Here is a 6,000-nt window from a genome sequence, read left to right as displayed (position 1 = left end):
AGGCAATTATACTTCAATAAAGATGTTTAAAAAATATATATATATATATTATGATCTGTGGTCATCTGCAACCATGCGGCCACTGAAGGCAAGAGACTTTTACTGCCACACTACCCTAAAAAATATCATATTGGCTGGTCCACTACCTTAACGCTACCACAGCGAAGGAAGCGCACCGTGTGCTGCATCCTCCACCAAAAGAAGGCACCCATTTTTGAGGCAACAGCTGTGAGATGCACGTGTGCTACAGTGACCCATTTCACAGGTGGGCGAAAAGCTGTCAGGTCTGAGTGGGCTTGGAGCAGGAGAAGTTTCCTCTGCTGACGGCTACAATTGATTTTGTCCTTCAGCCCTTAAGATCTAACAGATCTAACCATGTTCCTGGTGTCTGGGGGCAGATCAGGATGTGGAATGGAGCGTATAGCAAGACCCTGTGGATTCGCAGATTTGGTTTTATTTTCCCTGCCTGTCATGCCTTGCCAGAGCCACCAACTGGGGACTCGCCAGGGGCCTGATGAATGATCGCGGTATCTTGCACAACATTGCATCACACCAAGGAACCCAAGTTAGGTAAAGGGCCATGAGCATCACTACTCAAGACAGTATGGTATTGGCAAAAGAACAGACAAGTAGATCAATGGAACAAGATAGAGGGCCCAGAAATAGACCCTCATAATTAGAGTGAACTGATCTTTGACAAAGGAACAAAGACAGTACAATGAAACAGAGATAGTCTCCTCAACAAATAGTGCCGGAAAAACTGGAAATCCACTTACACACAAAAAAAATTAATTTAGACACCTTACACTCATCACAAAAGTTAACTCAAAATGGATCATAGACCTAAATGTAAAATAAAACTCTATAAAATTTCTGGAAGATAGCATAAGGAGGAAACCTAGATGACCTTGGGTGTGGTGATGCCTTCTTAGACACCACACCAGACATGACCCATGAAAGAAAAAAATGATAAACTGGGCTTCATTGAAATGAAAAACTTCTGCTTTGCAAAAGATAATATCGAGAGAATTAGAAGACAAGCCATGAACTGGGAGAAAATACTTGCAAAAGACACATCTGGTAAGGGACTGCTCTCCAAAATAAACAAAGAACTCTTAAAACTCAACAATAAGGAAACAAACAACCTGATTTTAAAATGGACCAAAAACTTTAACAGACACTTCACCAAAAGTGATATACAGTTGGCAAATAAAAAAAACATATGAAAATCTACTCCACATTAATATTATCAGGGAAATGCAAATTCAAACAACAAGGTGATACCACTACAAGCCTGTTAGAATGGCCAAAATCTGGAACACTGACAACGTGAAATGCTAGTGAGGATGTGGAACAGCAGGAACTCTCATTCATTGCTGATGGGAAGGCAGAATGGTACGTCCACTTCGGACGACAGTTTGGTGGTTTCTAACAAAACTAAACATACTCTTACCATATGATCCAGCAATCACACTTCTTGGTATTTACCCAAAGGAGTTGAAAACTTATGTCCACACAGAAACCTACACATGGATGTGTATAGCAGCTTTATTCATAACTGCCACAGCTTGGAAGCAACCAAATGACCTTTAGTCGGTGAATGGGTAGATAAACTGTGGTCCATCCAGACAATGGAATATTATTCAGGGCTAAAAAGAAATGAGCTATCAAGCAATGAAAAGACATGGAGGAAACTTAAATGCATATTACAAAGTGAAAGAAGCCAATCTGAAAAGGCTGCATGCTATATGATTCTAATTATGTGACAATCTGGAAAAGCAAAACTATGGAGACAGTAAAAAGATCAGTGCTTGCTGGGGTGGGGGTTGGGAGAGAGAGAAATAGAAAGCACAGTGAGCACAGTGGTTTTTTTAGGGCATTGAAATTACCCTGTATAATATTATAATGATGGATATATGTCATTATACTTTTGTCTAAACCCATAGAACATTTAAGACCAAGAGTAAACCCTAAGGTAAACTATGGACTTTGGGTGATTATGATGTGTCCATGTAAGCTCATCTTTAGTTAAAAAAAAAAAAAAAAGGCAACATTCTGGTGAGTGATGGGATAATGGGGGTAGGCTATGCAAGTGTAGGGGCAGGGGGATATATGGGAAATCTCTGTACCTTCCTCTCAATTTTGTGATAAACCTAAAACTGCTCTAAAAAATAGAATCTTTAAAAGAACACCTCCTTAAAATTCATTCTAGATAGAATTTCCTCCTTTTTGTTTCAGAATACTTAGAAACTGGGTTACTCTGGGAGACTGGGTTTTGCAAAACAATATTGGGGAACTTGCTTGATACAATCAATGTGAACCCTATCTTTGTCCCTTTTCATGCCTATGTTAAACAGCCAACTGGAAAGTGCCAGCCAGGGCCCAGATGTCGTCAGGAGGAGGAGGTGGCAAAGGACAAGGGGACACATTAACAAAAGATGTCACTTTCAGGAAGAGGGAGGGCCCATATCGATCATGGGTGAGAATGGGCTTTGCAGAGGGTTCTTATAAAATCCCATGTTAAATGTGGAAGATATTCTCTCTCCTAGCAACCTGCTGGTTTCTTGAAAGGCCTCATTTACATGTTTCCAATCTGTTAGTTACTACTAACAGTGGATATTAAAGGTCACAACAAGGAAGAGATTTTAAGCCTAAATACCACAAGATCTCCATTTCATACTTTTCTTATTGGAAACAAAGTAGTCTAAAGAAGAACCTGTGTGCATAAAATATGTAAACAAACCAAAGTGAATGTTAAAGGAATTCGTACATAATTTTCTATGGTAAAAGTTCCAGTGGAGGAACATCTATTCCCATAAGAAGCAGATTCCATCTGAGATGCCTCATGTAAGGCTATTTGCGGTGATATGAACGTTATACCAATTTTTCTGAACACTTAACTCTATATTAATGTTAATGAATCTATAGCAAATGAGCATGGCCCAGGTCCAGGGTCCAGGGGAATTGTTGGAGAATGATTTTAGGAACAATATAAGGTTAAACATACCAATTGATGTCAACTAGCTCCTTTCTGCCTTCTGTTTTCATCTGTTTTTCCCTTAAAATTTCAACATCATCTTTTTAAAAACATTGTCCTCACTGTGTCTCCTACCCACCAAGAGCCTATGGCTTGTGCTTTATCAAGTCAGTGCTCTTGGCTTCAAGGAGCAGAAAACCTGGCTCTAACTGGCTTAGACCATAATGGAATTTATTATTTCACATTATGGGATGTCCAAGTTTGAGCAAACTCCAGGCATAGTCCAACCATTTGCCTCAACGATGTCACCAAGGACCCAAGTTCTTTCCATCTCTTCCTGCTCATCCTCTGTGAGCTGGCTTTGCCCAAGGGCTGGCTTCCTTCATGGCTGAACAATAGTTGTAGCAGTTTCAGGTATTACATACACATATGACCCTATCTATGGGAAAAAGTGGGACCATCCCTTTCATTTTTTTCAACAGCATTATTGAGGTGTAATTCACATACCTTACAACTCTTTCATCTAGAGTTTATAATTCAGTAGTTTTTAGTATATTCATAGAATTGTGCAACTCTCACCACAACTAATTTTAGAACGTTTCATTCCCCCAAAAAGAAATCTCATACCCATTAGCAGTCATTTCCTATTTTTCCCCCAACCATCCCCAACCCCAGCCTCAGGCAACCTCTAATCCACTTTCCATCTCTATGTATTTGGCAATTCTGAATGTTTCATATAAGTGGAATCATACAATAGGTGGTCTTTTGTGACTGGCTTATTTCACCTAGCATAATATGTTTAACGGTCATCACCATATCTTTCTTTTTTTTTTTTTTTTTTAAACTTATTTATTTATTTTTTTGGCTGTGTTGGGTCTTCATTTCTGTGCGAGGGCTTTCTCTAGTTGCGGCAAGCGGGGGCCGCTCTTTATCGCGGTGCGCGGGCCTCTCACTGTTGCGGCCTCTCTTGTTGCGGAGCACAGGCTCCAGACGCACAGGCTCAGTAGTTGTGGCTCACGGGCCCAGTTGCTCCGCGGCATGTGGGATCCTCCCAGACCACAGCTCGAACCCGTGTCCCCTGCATTGGCTGGCGGATTCTCAACCACTGCGCCACCAGGGAAGCCCACCATATCTTTCTTGAATGTCCCCTTTTTTTTTTTTAAACAGCTGTGTCTGGACACAGCCTAGTGGAATTTTAATAGGAATAGTCCGATTTCTTACTCATCACTAGGACTTTTTATTTTTATTTTTTTTATTTTTTATTTTTTTAAAGATTTATTGATTGATTGCTATGTTGGGTCTTCGTTTCTGTGCTAGGGCTTTCTGTAGTTGTGGCAAGCGGGGGCCACTCTTCATCGCGGTGCGCAGGCCTCTCACTATTGTGGCCTCTCTTGTTGAGGAGCACAGGCTCCAGACGCACAGGCTCAGTAGTTGTGGCTCACGGGCCTAGTTGCTCCACGGCATGTGGGATCTTCCCAGACCAGGGCGCGAACCCGTGCCCTCTGCATTAGCAGGCAGATTCTCAACCACTGCGCCACCAGGGAAGCCCTTGAATGTCCCCTTTTAAGGAGAACGAAATCTTTCCTGAGATCTCTCAGCAGACTCCCCCTAAGACTCTCTGGTCTAAAGTGAGTTACATGATCAATTCCTAACCCAAGCACTGGCGGTGGAAGAGGAATTACTATGAGGACCTTAAACTGATGTAAACTAACTCCCAACAACAGGGATGGGGTTATCTAGTCACCTGCAAAGTTGTCACAGGCAGGCAGGGACTGTGAGGGTGAGAGGTGTATACCTGAGCAAAATTTGGTTCCTTTTAGGAAAGAAGAATGGGGGAAATGGATGATGGATAAAGAAAGAAAGTGTATACTACACTTAGTACAACATAATTACAAGTGGAGCCAAGAATCAGTGGTGAAAGAGGCTACACTTATCTTGGGTTTAGTTATTCTATTGGTCTTCCTTTCTTTCTGGCTTTTTGTTCTGCATCTGTAAGTTTCCAACTTTAGGACACCATGAAGGTTCTATTGCTGTAGGTTTACCACGGCCACTGCCTCAAGTCACTCCATATACCATCACTGCAGTAGATCCTACCATCAGGCTTAGCTAAGCTGACCAAGTTCTGGAGCTTCAAGGAAGTGGCAAAAGCAGGGAGAAGTAAGTGAGAGGTGAGAGCCACACAGCACTCTCTCTAGGGTGATCAACAGCCACCTTTGCTGTTCTAGGTTTATGTGGTTGATGTATATAACTGGGAAGGAGGTTGCAAGTATGAGAGTATTAGATATATGCATATGCATGTATATCTGTATATGTATATCTTGTCAGTGAGCATAAAATTAAAATGTGGGGCTACCTTAAACCTTGAGTCTCTCTCCCTTGGTTTAGTCCACATTCTCTCACTCTTCCACATTAGGGAGCAATCTGACTGGTGACTTAAGCACTTCTTAAATCCCCAGTGATCCGTGAGTGATCATGGCACTCCTATCTTCCTGTTTCCTCTTACCCTACTTCTAAACAGAGGTGGTTTCCCTTCAACATTCTTTTTTTTTTAAATTAATTAATTAATTAATTAATTCTTGGCTGTGTTGGGTCTTCGTTGCTGTGCACGGGCTTTCTCTAGTTGCAGCGAGCAGGGGCTACTCTTCGTTGTGGTGCATGGGCTTCTCATTGCAGTGGCTTCTCTTGTTACAGAGCACAGGCTCTAGGAGTGCGGGCTTCAGTAGTGGTGGCACATGTGCTCAGTAGTTGTGGCTCGCGGGCTCTAGAGCACAGGCTCAGTAGTTGTGGCACATGGGCTTTGTTGCTCTGTGGCATGTGGGATCTTCCCAGATCAGGGCTTGAACCCGTGTCCCCTGCATTGGCAGGCGGATGCTTAACCATTGTGCCACCAGGGAAGCCCCCCTTCAACATTCTTAATAACAGATTTTGAGCCAAGAGAAAGTCACCTCAGGATTGGTTCTGGACTAATGGGAAGCTACTGGGTTTCCGGATGGTCTGTCATCATGTTAGGAAAATACTACAGA

This window comes from Balaenoptera acutorostrata, chromosome 7 (assembly GCF_949987535.1).
Source record: "Balaenoptera acutorostrata chromosome 7, mBalAcu1.1, whole genome shotgun sequence".
NCBI lineage: Eukaryota > Metazoa > Chordata > Mammalia > Artiodactyla > Balaenopteridae > Balaenoptera > Balaenoptera acutorostrata.
The sequence above is the reverse complement of the archived record's forward strand: the minus strand, read 5'-3'. Positions refer to the sequence as shown.